This window comes from Heterocephalus glaber, unplaced genomic scaffold (assembly GCF_053883595.1).
Source record: "Heterocephalus glaber isolate CG9 unplaced genomic scaffold, H.glaber_assembly_v1.0 deba00001571, whole genome shotgun sequence".
Classification (NCBI taxonomy): Eukaryota; Metazoa; Chordata; class Mammalia; order Rodentia; family Bathyergidae; genus Heterocephalus; species Heterocephalus glaber.
The window spans coordinates 3,427,832-3,442,443 of record NW_028258356.1 but is presented as its reverse complement, the minus strand read 5'-3'; the positions used below and the strand labels follow the sequence as shown (position 1 = coordinate 3,442,443).

At 40.3% G+C, this 14,612-nt stretch overlaps 1 pseudogene; it reads left to right on the top strand.

Annotated features, from left to right (window-relative positions):
- Nucleotides 1-13,019: 13,019 nt before the first annotated feature.
- On the top strand, nt 13,020-14,280 carry LOC101723332 (histone RNA hairpin-binding protein pseudogene; annotated as a pseudogene).
- Nucleotides 14,281-14,612: the final 332 nt, after the last annotated feature.

Genomic DNA, 14,612 nt, shown 5'->3' with positions numbered 1-14,612 from the left:
TGTCCCTATCTGGACTCCTCAGTGAGGTGAAAGGGGAACTCTGTCAGTGATCATCAGATATCCTCTGTCTTGGAGTGATCTGAAACAATGCCATCAGAGCCCTTTCTTAAGCCTCCATTAAGAGTAGAGCTACAGGTTTGGACTGCTTTCTCTACTAGTAAGATAGGATCCTATGTCAGACATAAAAAACAAATCTTTGATAGATTAAAAACTACCTGAATCTTCTCTCCCCCTCCTAGGCATGGTCTTCATCATTTATGTGTGTAGGGGAGAAAAATGCCTTTTCTGATAGGTTATGGACTTTGGAATGTTGACTGTGGACTTATAAAATGCTATATGATGATTTTTTTTATATTTAAATGGCTTGAACTTTAATTAGACTTTTTCTCTCTGCTAGTGAGTTAGACTCCCCTTAAACTTTTCTCCAACTTTTGGGAGTTCATTTGAGAATCCCTTGTAGTCAGACTGCTACTCCTTCCAGAAAGTCAGACTAAGGCAACTTGCAACAACTGTTTCGTCTTACACTAGGGAAAAAAAGCAATCAGTAACTTGCATTTGTGTTTTTACATGCTAATTAGAATAGGGGAGTATTTTGGTCAGCCTTTCTCTTCCTTCCTGCATGGGAGTGTAAGAAGTTGATAAAGGTGCCATTACTGATGTGGACTGTGGCTGCTAGGAAGACCTAGGAGTTTTAATACTTAGTGAATTTAAAATGGACCCTAAAGGAGTAGCCTTGTCTTGCTACTAATAGAAATTGCCTAAATGACTGGATAGACAACAGAAATTTCCCAGAGCTTTCTCTGCCCTAGGGCCCAGGGCAGAATCTCTGACCTACCACCTCTAGAGGTGATCTCTTTAGCAGGAAAAGTGCCCTAATTTGTATGTTGACCTATTTCCCTCTCTCTCTTTCAAGGAACTAAAAAGCAGTGGTTTAAATCTCTTGGCTTGCTAGCAATACTTCCTTCTCTAAACATGATTGTTATGGCTAACATCAATTGTAACTTGTGCTTTGAGAGTACCTACTGGAGTAAGGATATGAGTTCTCTGAGGAAGATAAGATCATGTGCTGCTAAAGGGTAGAGAGTCCAGTCCAGTTTTATTTTCTGGGTCTCTCTCCAGAGGGTAGCTACCTACCCTGGAGTGGAATAAACCTTGGAGGATGCCCTGGGGATGCCCTAGGGGGCAGAGGAATCACACAGAGACTTACGAGATGCCACATTTGTTTCTCTTGTTTCAGATTAGGAACTCCATATCTGAACATCTTACTCGTTTGGAATGTATTAAGGAGCAATTTAGTATTTCTCTACACCCATGCATGGTGTGCCTACCTCCTAAAGCCAAGTACACAGAGGAAAGTACTATGATGCTGTCTCACAATTAGAATTATACTGTAAAAGAGAGAAAATGGTCAATCATCTTATGTTGAGATTTTCTTTACATTAAGAAGTAATTCTTCCTTGTGTTCAAATGTAAATTAAATGTGGGACATAGAAAAATGAGACACCTCACCCTTAAGACATTCAGTACCTCTAAGCCTGAGGTTGCTTCTCACCTTTTAGAACCTGATAACAAAGTTTCCAAGACAACTTTAAGCCTTGATCACCAGGTGTTGAGGGTGGAATTTCTAGGCCAGCCATAATTAAAACCTCCATGAGGCTCTATCCATCCTTAGCTAAGTTGTTCAGGTCCCTCAAAGACAACATCCCTTGCAGGAAGTAAATGGCAAATATGGGACTACCTGTGTTCATGTGTCTTTTTCTCTCAGTGATCTAAAACAGATTAAATGAGACCTAAGAAAGTTTTCAGATGATCCTGATATGTACACTGAAGTCTTTAAAGGACTTACTCAGACCTATGGAGCAGATTAGAAAGATGTAATGTTGCTCTTAAATCAAACATTGATTTCTAATGAGAGACAAGTAGTATTACAAGCTGCTACTACATATAGAGACAAAAATTATCTTAATTTTGGAAGCTCAAAAGGCAACCAGAGGAAAACTGGTTTCTACTGGAAGACAAAGTTCCTATACAAGATCCTCACTGGCCTGCCAATCAGTTAGGAGATTAAATAGAAGACATTTTCAGACGTGTATTCTTGAAGGTCTAAGAAGGATGAGAACTAAGCCCTTCAATTATTTTAAATTGTCAACTATTTATCAGGAAAACATGAGGACATCCCTGGATCCTGATTTGATAGCAGGAAATACTATAGTTTTTCCCAAGTCACAGTCTTGCAATATGTAGATAGTATAGTGTTATGTGTCCCCTCAGAAGGGTTTTCTAGCCAAGACACCTGAGCTCTGTTGAATTTTCTAACAGACAGGAGTAATGATGTTTGTAGATCAAAGGCACAACTTTTCAGCCTTGAGGTAAAATATTTAGGCCTTATTATATATAAGGGAACCCAAAGACTGGGGGAAGAAAGAATGAAAGCAATTCTTTCCTTTCACAGCCCAAGACTCTAAAACAGCTAAGGACATTCCTAGAAATTACAGGTTTTTGTGGCCTTCAGATAGCAGGTTATAACGAGATTGCATGACCTCTCTATCAGCTTATAGAAAAACCCAAGAGACAGGCACCTGGGAACCTTATTCCAAGACTGCATTCCAGAAGCTCAAACAAGCACTTCTAAGTGCCTGCCACAGGACACCATTTCAGTTTGTATGTTAATAAAAGGTGAGACATGGCTTTGGGAGTGTTTCAACAAGATCAGGGACCTGCTCAACAGCCTGTAGGGTATTAAATCATAAACTAGATGTTATAGATTCAGAGTAATTCACCCTAACAATATAGTTAAAACACTTTCATTTTCTTTCAAGAGGCAAAAATCACCATTCGGGTTCTTTGCTTATTGGTTTGATTTTCTGTTTGGCAATTCAGTTGGAGTCAATCATAGCTTTTGTCTCTGGAGACATGTTTTGCTAAGGATTACAGATCCACTCTGGAAAAGCTCCTGATCTTAATTGTCCTTCTACACCTAAGATGTTTAAGATTTATTTCTTGTGCCATACATAAAGGCACTCTTCTGTCCCTTCTCCACTGCCCTGCCCCTGAGAAATAATACAGTTTGATTCAAGGCATTTCCCTCTTCTGTGGCTGCTGGATTTCAAGGCAAACCTTCCAGAATGGTGAGTTTTCCCTCCCTGGAATCCTTCCAGAGTAAAGCTGACCTTCATTTATCTCTGGACCATATTGAAAACTGGTCTAGGTTTAATCCTGAAACTCTCAAAAAATAAATGTAAAAGTTTTAGTTCAGATTTACCTGTCTTTCAGCACTCAGGCAAAATTAGAGAATGGTAAGAACAGTTAACCTGGCTCTGGCCACTTCCTTGCACCTCTAGTCTGCTGCCACTGGCACTGGATGAGAAAAAAGTCTAAGGGACACCTTAGATTGGGCACAGAACAAGAGGGATAGGTGAGGATGCCTTCTTTCCCTTTGTTTTTTTTTTTTTTTTCAAAATGGGAAAAACTGTCATAGGTAGACATCTGCAGCAAAGCAGGTCGGAGCCTTGGCAGGCCTCCTTCCCTCGCTGCATGGAATTTATACATAGCTCCAAAGAGTGTCACCTAGTCTCTTCTACATGCAAACCTGGCCTGAGCAGACCCTCACTTGAGATAGTTAAAATTACCTTTAATGGTCTGTCCCTTTAGAGGGAACAATTACATATGGCTATCAAATAACTATGGTTATCAAAACAACAATGAGAAGCCTGTATAGCTGGGTATTCCAGTCAGATAAACCATCAGCTTAGGACCCATCTTAAAGTGGTCTTTGCTTTCACAGTTGTAGAAGATTTTTATTCCTTTTGATTCTTATTACAAGAGATCTCTGTTAATTGATCTACAAAGTTTTGACTAGTCTTTTTTATAGTTATAAACCTAAAAATTATAAAGGTTATTATAATTCAACTTGGCCAAATACATCTGAGTGCACTCTAGTTTATAAACAAGTTGTTTTATGCGTGTCTGTCTGTCTGTTCAATTTGTTACAACTCATATAGCTATTTTGTTTGAACTTTTTTCTTTTGGTATGTTGGATTTTTTAAGATGTTTGCCTATAACTCAAGTTGGCTTATAGATAAATGTAATTAAAGAAATGTTTCCCCCAGGTTGCCAGATTATCCAAATAATGTCAACTGGTTTTACAAATACAGAACATATTGTTGTCTATATGTAATATCTCAGGAATCTTTCATTGGTCAAAAATAATGTGTTAATTGTTATGATCTGGCTCTCATAGATCATCTAAAATTTGTTAAGATAATTAAAGACTCTTGGGCTTAGGAAAACTACTGGACAGGACTCCCCTTGCTAAATAAAGGAGTGGCTGCCTGGAAAAATTTATTATAGCCTTTGTTCACAAAGGGGACCCCAATAATTTCCATAGCCTTGTGGGAAATACATTGCCAAACTTATTGTGATATGTATACATTGGTCATGGTCAAATGACTGAGTTTTCTGTGGGAAAACAATAAGGTCTTATTTAAAATGCTCTTGGTATCAATCAAAATTAAGGGACAAAGGGTTTCATGTAACTGATACTCATTGTTATTTCATGGTATATATGTTCATGTCTTCCAAGGGTACAAGTCTCCTAGGTTATTGTTTATGGTAATGATCTTTTTTGACTCAGGTATCTGCCTTTCTCTTGCACTCCAGCTACTTGTGTCAATCCAACATGTGAAAACCAGACAAATAATAGTTTTCTTAAAAAGTTATGTGATGTATGTCATATATGGCACAGCACTTGGATGTTCAGTTGCCAAACAGTTGAAACAATGTCACACACTAAAATTAGAGGTTAGATATTATGAATTCCTAAGGTACCTTTATAGGCCAATATGTATGTTCTCTTTAGATGGCATCCTACTAAAGGATAAAAAAGAAGAGTTTTCTTTATGTCATTTAATGTCTTTTGATCAGATGGAGGTGTTTGACTAAAAGACTCTTCCGTACTAAAATAGACATGTAAGTATTACAAAGAAAATGTCATCATGATTGTCATGCTAAAATACTATGTGTAGCTCTTGATCTTAAGTTTCTCTATAATATATAACTGTTGTCGGTTAACATTCTGCAGGGATTCAACTACTAAAAAAACCATGGTTGGCAAGAAATAACAGTGCTTGATGTCTTAAGTATTATAATAGTTAAGCTCACTGCTCCTACTGAAATACTTATGTCACTGATCTTCTTTTCTGGATGTTCAACAACTAAAGTTTGGAGACCAAAACTAGAAAAGTAACTGGGCTATGAGGATAGCCAATATTTTGGTCCTGGCCCCTCAAGGTCAACAAAGATCCAGGACACAAAGGAACCTTTCCTACAGGATCCTAAATCTTTGGTAAGTCATTCAACCTCCTGAGCAGGAAGATTGCCTGGCACCAGAGGACAAATGTATCATGTACCAAAAGAGGGTCACAAAGAGGGAAAAGTCTCCCCTGCTTTCACTGAAAGCAACATGGTCAAGCAAGGCCGAGACCCATCCTGATGGCTGACACTGACAGAGGAGTTGAGAGGCTCTATGCATGGTTCCAAAGTAATGCCTGAGGAGACTTAACTGACCTTGATAGATAGCAAGAGGTTCATACTGATTGACACAGGTCTCACTTCAACTTGGTCTTAAACATCCAGCAGAAAAGAATAACCAAAAGAGGTATAAAATAATCCCATGGTAATAAAGCTAGATATAAAAAGGGGCTCCAGTCACTGACCCGTTCTGGCAGTCTCTAGCTATACCAGTAACTGACCACAGTTAGGGATCATTAGGAAAAAACTATAGTAAAATTTATAAGACAGCTAGAGTTTTAAATTTCTTAAGCAAGATTTGTTCTTCAAATTGTCTCTTATCTTCTTACAGCTAAAACTAGATTTATGACAAAATATCAGATTTATACACAACCTTTATCAATGACAGAATCTAAGAGCCAGCAGGTTACAATCACTATTTCAATTTCTAAGTGTGACTTTCTCCCCAACCTGCCCTTCCATTCTAGTGTGCTCATGCTTAGGTTATACATGCTCTAATTTCTTAAAAGTTTTGTTTATTCTTGCCCAGAGGCTGCCAAACTCCAAGCAGTCATACAAATGGAACCAATTGATAGGGAAAAGTTTTAGATAACTTAATAGATTGAATATTAAGGTAGTTGTAGAAGCAAAATAAGTAATGTGTTCTTTTAAGATTTGCTTTCCCTGGGGCCGGGGATTTAGCTCAGTGGTTCCACCGCCTGCCTCGAAAGCACAAGGTCCCGAGTTCAATCCCTGGTACCCAAAAAAATAAAAATTAAAAAAAAAAAGATTTGCTTTCCCCATAACTCCTTGTTTAAGGTGACAGTTATCTGACTCTAAGTGGTAACTTCATTAACCTAACAAAGTTACCAAGCCAGGGTGAATTTACAATGTATATGTGCCTATCTTGTGTCTGTGACTTGTAAATAGAAACTGGAATTGTATTTACATATCAAAGACCACTAGGGATGAGATAATGGCTAAAAAGGATATAAAAAGGGAAACCCTGAACAAAGGGCACACAGGGTGGATGGATACTAGCCAGACCGGTTTCTGGCTTCCTGCCTGCTCCTGAGAAGAAATTTTATTATTTTATCCAAATTCTGTGTCTCCGTGTATTTCTTTCCGAGATTTCTGCAACATTTGTTGTGTCGGCGGGGAATCGGGAATGAAATAACCCTTTTGGGCATCAGCCTGAACCCCACCAGAGGGAGCGGCTCTCTGTCTCCTCGAGAGGAAAGGTGCACCCCTGGGACTAATTTCCTAGGCTCCCCAACAGGGCACAGAGATCTGCTCACCAGTGGAGGATTGCCTGAAACTGAGGAGACTACAGAAGGAGGACTGCTGCTCTTGGTGTCTCATCTGTCTCTTTTCTTTGCTGAGTGAGAAACCCCGGGAAACCTCCTAGTCATTAACTTTCAGTTTCTCCTTGTGAATTTGTATTCTGTAACTTTGGGCAAATACAGCACAAGAGCCTGGTCACCCCTTGTGCTTTGCCATTTGGGGAGGTAGCTTCTTTCATTTGTTTTGGTTACAGTTAGGGTTCACCAGGAGGGAATGTGATAACTTCTGAATAAATGTGTGAGTGAAAGTGTTCTGGATAGGAGAGTGTGTGAAATGAGATGCAGAACAGGACAGAGGGAGGAAGTGCTTGTGCTTAAAGAGTTCTCCCGAATCGCAGAACTTGTATGTGGTCGCGTTTAACAAAGGCACAATGGTGAGTTTAGGTGACAGCCCACCTTAGCCTGAACAGACCTTAAAATGGCTGAGAAGCCCACAGCCAGGCAGGTGAGCGAGTGATCCCCCACCTTTGTTTGTCTTGTGTCTCCGTACAAGGGTACCCACACACACACCAACATTCTGATCAGCCGATCATGGGGACAGAAACATCTCGTCCTACTGTTTTGGGATGCATGCTTAAGAATTTTAAGAAAGGTTTTGCTGGAAATTATGGTATTAAAATGAAACCCCAACACTTAGAGCCTTTTGTGAGTTAGAATGGCCCAAGCTTTGCCTAGCTTGGCCAACTGAGAGATCCCTAGGTGAGGGTCTCATCTGGTCCATCTGGCTAACAGTCACTACCCCTGGATGGGAACATCCAGATCAATTTCCCTATATTGATTTATGGCTCAAATTGTGCCACAGAATGCCTCCTTGGCTTCATATGTGCGCCCCGGAAGCAAAAAGCAATATCCTGGTCCTCCATCAGAAAGTGGTTTCGCCGCCTGCTGTGCAAGTGCAAGGACCCAAGATCGATCCCCGGTACTAAAAAAAAGAAAGAGGACAATGCTGAAAAGAAACCAGATTTGGACCGAGAGAATTTAGACTTTCCCCCTCCTTTTGAGTTGCTAAATTCACAGGTTTGGAGGAGGTGGGGACAAAAGCATGAAAACTGCTTGGCTTCAGAGCACCATGCTGTGGTCAGATGCAGAAAGGATCAAATAGGGCTTACACTTAAATTTTAAAAATTAGTAAGAAAAAATAAGTAATGGATTAAAAACAGCTAAAAATCTCTGAAGAACATAAAGCCAGAGAAAGTAAGAAATTTTACAAGGGTTACAAATTTTAGTTAATTGATAAATGTATCTGTTTCAGTTTGAAAAGTTACAAATTTTAGTTAATTGATAAATGTATCTGTTTGAAAAGTTACAAATTTTAGTTAATTCATAAATGTATCTGTGTCAGTTTGAGTTGATGTTTAATTGGTGTGCTTAAAGTATTGTACATTGCAAATTCTTCAATTGTAATTATAAGGTTAACTTGCTCTTTTCTGTACTTTGTTGATAAAAAAAAACCCTCAAGGTTACTACCATTCTATTGGCAGCCAACCAAATTTAAAGTGTAACAATCTGAGAATGAAAAAAGGGACACTTTAGAATTTTAACAGCTAAAGACAAGTTTGTGATAAAAGGTCTATAGTGAGATAAAAATATATAATTAAAAGCTATAAGTAAAAGGGATACAATTTTGATATAAAAATTTTTTGTATGTTTGTCCTGTTAAAAAGATTAAAAAAATACAAGACCAGAAGGCCTAAGTATGTCAAAAGATGCATGAAGTTGATTTATCAAAAATATGCATATTTGTTGGTTTCAAGTTTGTTATAAAAAGTTTAAATATGTTTACATTAGTTGTCATCAAAGGGTTAAATTCTAAATACGTTATTATAATATGTGTACATTGGTCATCTTCAAAGGGTTTAAGAGCCAACAGGTTACAATATGACCTCCTTTATAGTGAGTTAGAAAAAAGACTTTTGGAAAAAGACACAAATATGTCAGACCGAGGTACGGTTTTTGAGATTTGACTTTAAAAAGTCAAAGAAGGCTAGGTCCAGAGAAAAGGAAAGTCATTTATTCTTTGCCAAGACCCCTCCAAAATGCTTCAATTATTTGATTCCATTTTGCTACCCATTGTCCTAATTGGGAGGACTGTAAAGAACTTTGTAAAAACTTTGTTAACCTCAAAAATGCAGAGTTTTAGGAGAAATTTTAAAAATTAATGCCACTAGAATGCCGGGTGCTATGCAGAATTCAGATGCTTGATATGAACAGTAATTCCCAGTAAATGTGCGGCTCGAGTGGGATCCCAATACCCAAGGAGGACAGGAAAATTTGAGAAATTATTGGACAGCCCTTTTAGCAGGAATGTGGGCTGCAAGTAAAAGACCTACTAATATAATTAAAGTGTCAGAGACTCAGCAGGAGCCGAATGAGAGCCCTGAGAAATTTTATGAGCAGCTTTGTGAGGTCTACAGAATGTACACACCATTTGACCTGGCAGTTCCAGAAAACCATCAGCTAATTAATACAACTTTTGTAACCCAGTCAGCACCAGACATTAGAAGGAAAATTCAAAGGCAGGAGACTTGAGAAGGCATGAATATAACGCAATTGTTCCAATTAGCTGGGAAAGTGTATGTGAATAGAGAGCCGGTGAAAGAGAAAGAGAGCCAGGAGGGAAGATAGCAGTAGCTGTGGGAGCCAAGGAAGAGAAGGAAAAAGAAAGACAAGGCTCAAGGAAAAGAAGAAGCAAGACTTGAAGGAAAGGAAGGATACTGGCACATTGTTGCCTGTGATGGAGGACAGTGACGGACACAGACCGGGCTCAATGCAGCTAGGCCCTCATGAGCCCATAGTGGATATATAGATAGGGGGCCAAAATATGTCCTTAATGGTAGCTAGTGGTGCCGAACATTCAGTAGTAACAGCTCCAGTTGCCCCTCTGAACGGAGAGAGCATCCAAGTGATTAGTGCCACTGGAATTTCAGAAAAGCACCAGTTTTGCTATGAAAGGACATGTGAAATTGGAGGACATGAGGTGAAACATGTATTCTTGTATATGCCAGAATGTCCTATTTCATTATTAGGAAGAGATTTATTATCTAAATTGGGAGCTACAATAACTTTCACTCTACAGGGAAATGGGTCTCTGCATTTAGACCCAGGAAAGTATCTCATTATGATGGTAACTACTAAAAGAGAAGATGAATGGCAATGTTACAAGGTGGATGCTGTTTATCAGGCTTCAGGGGAACTAAAAGCTATGTTTCCTGGAGTGTGGGCGAAGACTCGCCCCCAGGCCTGGCTAAAAATCATCTGCCCATAGTTATAGGATTAAAAGATAACTCCACCCCCACTTTGGTAAAGCAATATCCAATGTCCAGGCAAGCCCAAATTGGAATCAAGCCCCATATCATGAGGTTAAAAGAATTTGGACTCATAAGAGAATGTAAGTCACCTTGGAACACTCCTTTGCTGCCGGTGCGAAAACCTGATGGGGACTATAGGCCAGTGCAGGATCTGTGGGCTGTAAATGACAGAGCAGTGACATTGCATCCAGTAGTCCCTAACCCTTACACTTTGTTGAGTCTAATACCCTCAGAGGCAGCATGGTTTACTTGTTTGGACTTAAAAGATGCCTTCTTTTGCATTCGCACTGCTTCTCTTAGTCAACCAATCTTTGCTTTTGAATGGGAGGACCCAAGTGATGGGAGAAAGACTCAGTTTACTTGCACTAGATTGCCACAGGGATTTAAAAACTCACCCATGCTTTTTGGGGAAGCCCTAGCTAAGGACTTGCTTGCCTTCCCCGTGGAACAATATAGCTGTGTCCTATTGCACTATGTGGCTGACTTACTGCTTTGCAGCTCAACCCAAGAATGGTGCTGGGAAGGCACCAAAAAGTTGTTGCTGCACTTACAAGAAAACTGGATATAAGGTATCATGGGAGAAAGCCCAGATTTGTGTATAGCATGTTAAATATTTAGGATTTCAAATAACACAGGGCATGTGTTGCCTAGGAAATGAAAGGTTATTATTGCCATCCCTGAATCCCAAACAAAGAAACAGCTGAGAAGGTTTCTTGGGGCAGCAGGCTTTGGTAGAATTTGGATTCTGGGTTTTACAGAAATCTCTAAACTCCTTTATGAAGCCCTAAAGGGACAAGAGGAGAATCATCTGCATTGGACTGTAGAACAGGAGGAAGCTTTTAAAAAATTAAAATTGACTTAGGCAGCCACCCCAGGCCTAGGCATACCAGATGTAAAGTGGCCTTTTACTCTAAATGTGACTGAAAAAAACCATGTGGCCCTTCCAAGAAGTAGGCCCATGGAATCAACTGGTGGCATATTTGTCTAACAATTTAGATTCAGTAGTAAAAGGATCCCTCATTGTTTTTTGCCCTTAGCAACTTCAGTCCTGTTGATTCAAGAAACAGACAAGCTGACTTTAGGTCAGGAATTGACTGCAGGTTCCACATGCGGTCCTAGAACTGCTGAACACAAGGGAGCATCATTGGCTCTCAAATAATTGGGTTACTCAGTATCAAGCCCTTCTCTGTGAGACTCCCTGCTTGTGGAGTTTATTTCTATAAAAACTTTAAATCCTGCTACCTTCTTGCCCACGAAGACGGGCCCTCCCAATCATGACTGCTTGAGTGTCAGTGATGAGCTCTTTTCTAGCCACCCTGACTTGCAAATGGCACCCTTGTCCAAAGCTGACCTCGTTTTGTTCACAGATGGGAGCAGCTTTGTGGAAGATGGGGTTTGTCATGCTGGATATACAATGACCACAAAGGATGAGGTGATCCTAGCCAGGGCCCCTTCCTTTTGGCTGGTGGCACAATGTACTAAGCTCTGGGCACTCATACAGGCACTCCAATGGGCAAAGGGTACAAAGGTAAATATATACGGACTTTCAACACATCATTGGCATGATTTACCGAGAGCGAGGTCTTCTCATGGCAGAAGGGAAGCTAATTAAAAATAAACAGGAAATTATACAGTTGCTACAGGCAGTGTGGGAACTTAGCAAAGTCGCGGTAATATATATTGTTCAGGACATCAGAAAGGCAAAGACTTTGTTGCACAAGGTAACAATAAAGCTGATGCTGAAAGCTGAGAAAGACAACACACTCAAAGCCCTGCTCTCACCACTCCGGAGGCAGGTGAGTCAACGCACGGCTGAAGAATGGAAGCACCAACAATGACGACATGGATTATTGTGCTGTGCCAGATCACCACTGCCTTAAGTTTCTTTGTTTTTAAACTGTGGGTGTTTAGGCCTAGTAATGAAAAGTTTGATGAACAATATGTGACTTTTAAAATGGTAAAATGGGAACTGGAAAGCTATCTGTTTAAAATATTGTTTGATGAAAACATTATGGGGGACCCGGGGTAACTTCTGACTGTGGGGGGCTATTCTAATGAAAAACTATACTGCAAAGAGAAAACACAAGTTTGGATCGATGGCTCCCTTGTTGGATGAGTCACTGGTAATTATAACAATTGTAAAAAAGGTCAATGTAATCCTATATCTATGTATATGCCAGCCCCATGGGATCTTATTTGGCTACAAGGAGTAATATATTTCATTAGGACAAGAAATTTAAAAAGATCTTGAGAAAATCTGAGACACACTTCAGGCTTTAGAAACCCAACTAGATTCACTGGCCAATGTCATTACAGAATAGGCATGCTCTCGATTTGCTCACAGCCCAGAAAGGAGAGACTTGCTTATTTCTTGGTGAAGAGAGTTGTTAATATGCTAATAAATCTGTTGTAGTACAAGAATCACTAGACAGGGCTGGGGATTTAGCCCAGTGGTTTTGCTGCCTGCTGCGCAAGTGCAAGGACCCGAGTTCGATCCCCGGTACCAAAAAAAAAAAAAAAAAAAAAAAAGAAAAGAATCACTAGACAAACTGAAAGATCTGATCAAGGCTCTTGATGAGAAATTTGGTATAGGAGAGCTGTCCTATGGGATTAATTTTACTTGGGCAGGATGAAAAAAACTTGGATAGGACCTCTTCTGAGTCCCCTTCTTGTTATAATATTAGTATTAATGTTTGGTCCTTTTGTCATCCGATGGATTTCAAACTTCATACAGTAGCGCAGTGCTGCAGCTCAAGACTACCAAATGCTAGTGTTAAGAAATGTAGATAGGCAGTGCTGGTCCATCTCACACTGGCGTTACTGGGTCTCGCTCGCCTCCGCCAGTCTCCAGTGGTCCGCCATGGCCTGCCCGCCACGCAGCCCACCCGGCCCACCGTCCCCCTGGCGATGGAGCCTTGGGCGGAAGCACAGAGCTGACGGGAGGCGCTGGAAGCTGGAGGACGCGGAAGAGGAGGAGTGCCGCCCCAACCGCAGGCCTGAGAGCTTTACCACTCCCGAAGCCCACAAGCCCCATTCTAGATGCTCAGACTGGGCAAGTGCAGTTGAAGAAGAGGAAATGAGGACCAGAGTTAACAAAGAAATTGCAAGGTATAAAAGAAAACTTCTCATAAATGACTTTGGAAGAGAGAGAAAAATCTTCATTGGGAAGTTCTGATTCAAAGGAGTCTACATGTGCAGTGCCTGCCGATGTGGAGACAGATGAAAGTGTCCTCATGAGAAGACAGAAGCAGATCAACTATGGGAAGAACACCATTGCCTATGATCGCTATATTAAAGAAGTCCCCAGACACCTTCGACAACCTGGCATCCATCCCAAGACCCCCAACAAATTTAAGAAGTACAGTCAGTGGTCCTGGGACCAGCGGATCAAGCTCAGGAAGGTGGCGCTACATTTTTGGGACCCTCCAGCTGAAGAAGGATGTGATTTGCAAGAACTACACCCTGTGGACCTGGGGGAAATGGAAACAGAATCCACAGAAAGCAGCTCTGAGTCCCGGGCAAGCTCACAGGATAACTCTGATGTGTACTCTGGCACACCCACAAAAGTTAGACATGTGGACTGCCAAGTGGAAGATGAATTTGATTTGGAAGCTTGTTTGACTGAACCCCTGAGAGACTTCTTGGCCATGAGCTAACTGCCACCCGGTGGCCACCAAAAGAAACAGTTGCCTCCACCCAGTCCCGGGAAGGCCAGCCAGGCACATGCATGCGGTATACGCTTCCACTTGGATGGTGTTCCTGTTAATAATTCACTTATCTCATGATGAGTTACTCTTGCCTTATTTGTACAGTGTGTGACCTGCATGTTTTAAATTGTTAGTGTACCTTAATCTGAGAAAGATTGAACGTGAAACAATCTTGAAACAAACTAAGTTGGTTAATGCCCACTGAGCTCCTTTCTCCAAATTGGACTGCCTAGTGTGCTTTAGTTGTCAGTTCCTGTTGTCAGGTAGGTTGTGATCTGACCATGGATTCATGGGACCAATGTCGAGTTAGCTTTCTCTGCAAGTATCTGACAGGATTCTCAGGCAGATGCCTTGGGTGACTTTTTGGAAACTTTCTGGTCTTTTATCAGTATGTCAAACCAAGTTTTGTTTCTCATATGGAACTCTGAAAGTCAAAGATGTTAAACTGGATTGTTAATGGGTTTTATATAAGTTATACAGTTTTAATTTGGTACTTGTAAATAGCCCTAGTTAGGATCTTAACCTATATAGTACCCCGAATGTTAAGGGGTTGTGGATTTAGAAAGAACATTTTTTTACAGTCAGTCAATTTACCATGTAAAATTGGTGTAAATGATAACATGTACAGATTCTTTGTTCAGATATTCAATTGTAAACTTCAGACTGTTGTGTTTCTATTGCTTTTGTATGGAATGATACTGCAAAAATAAAAAGAAAGGATCCTCCTTTAACTGAAAAAGAAAAAA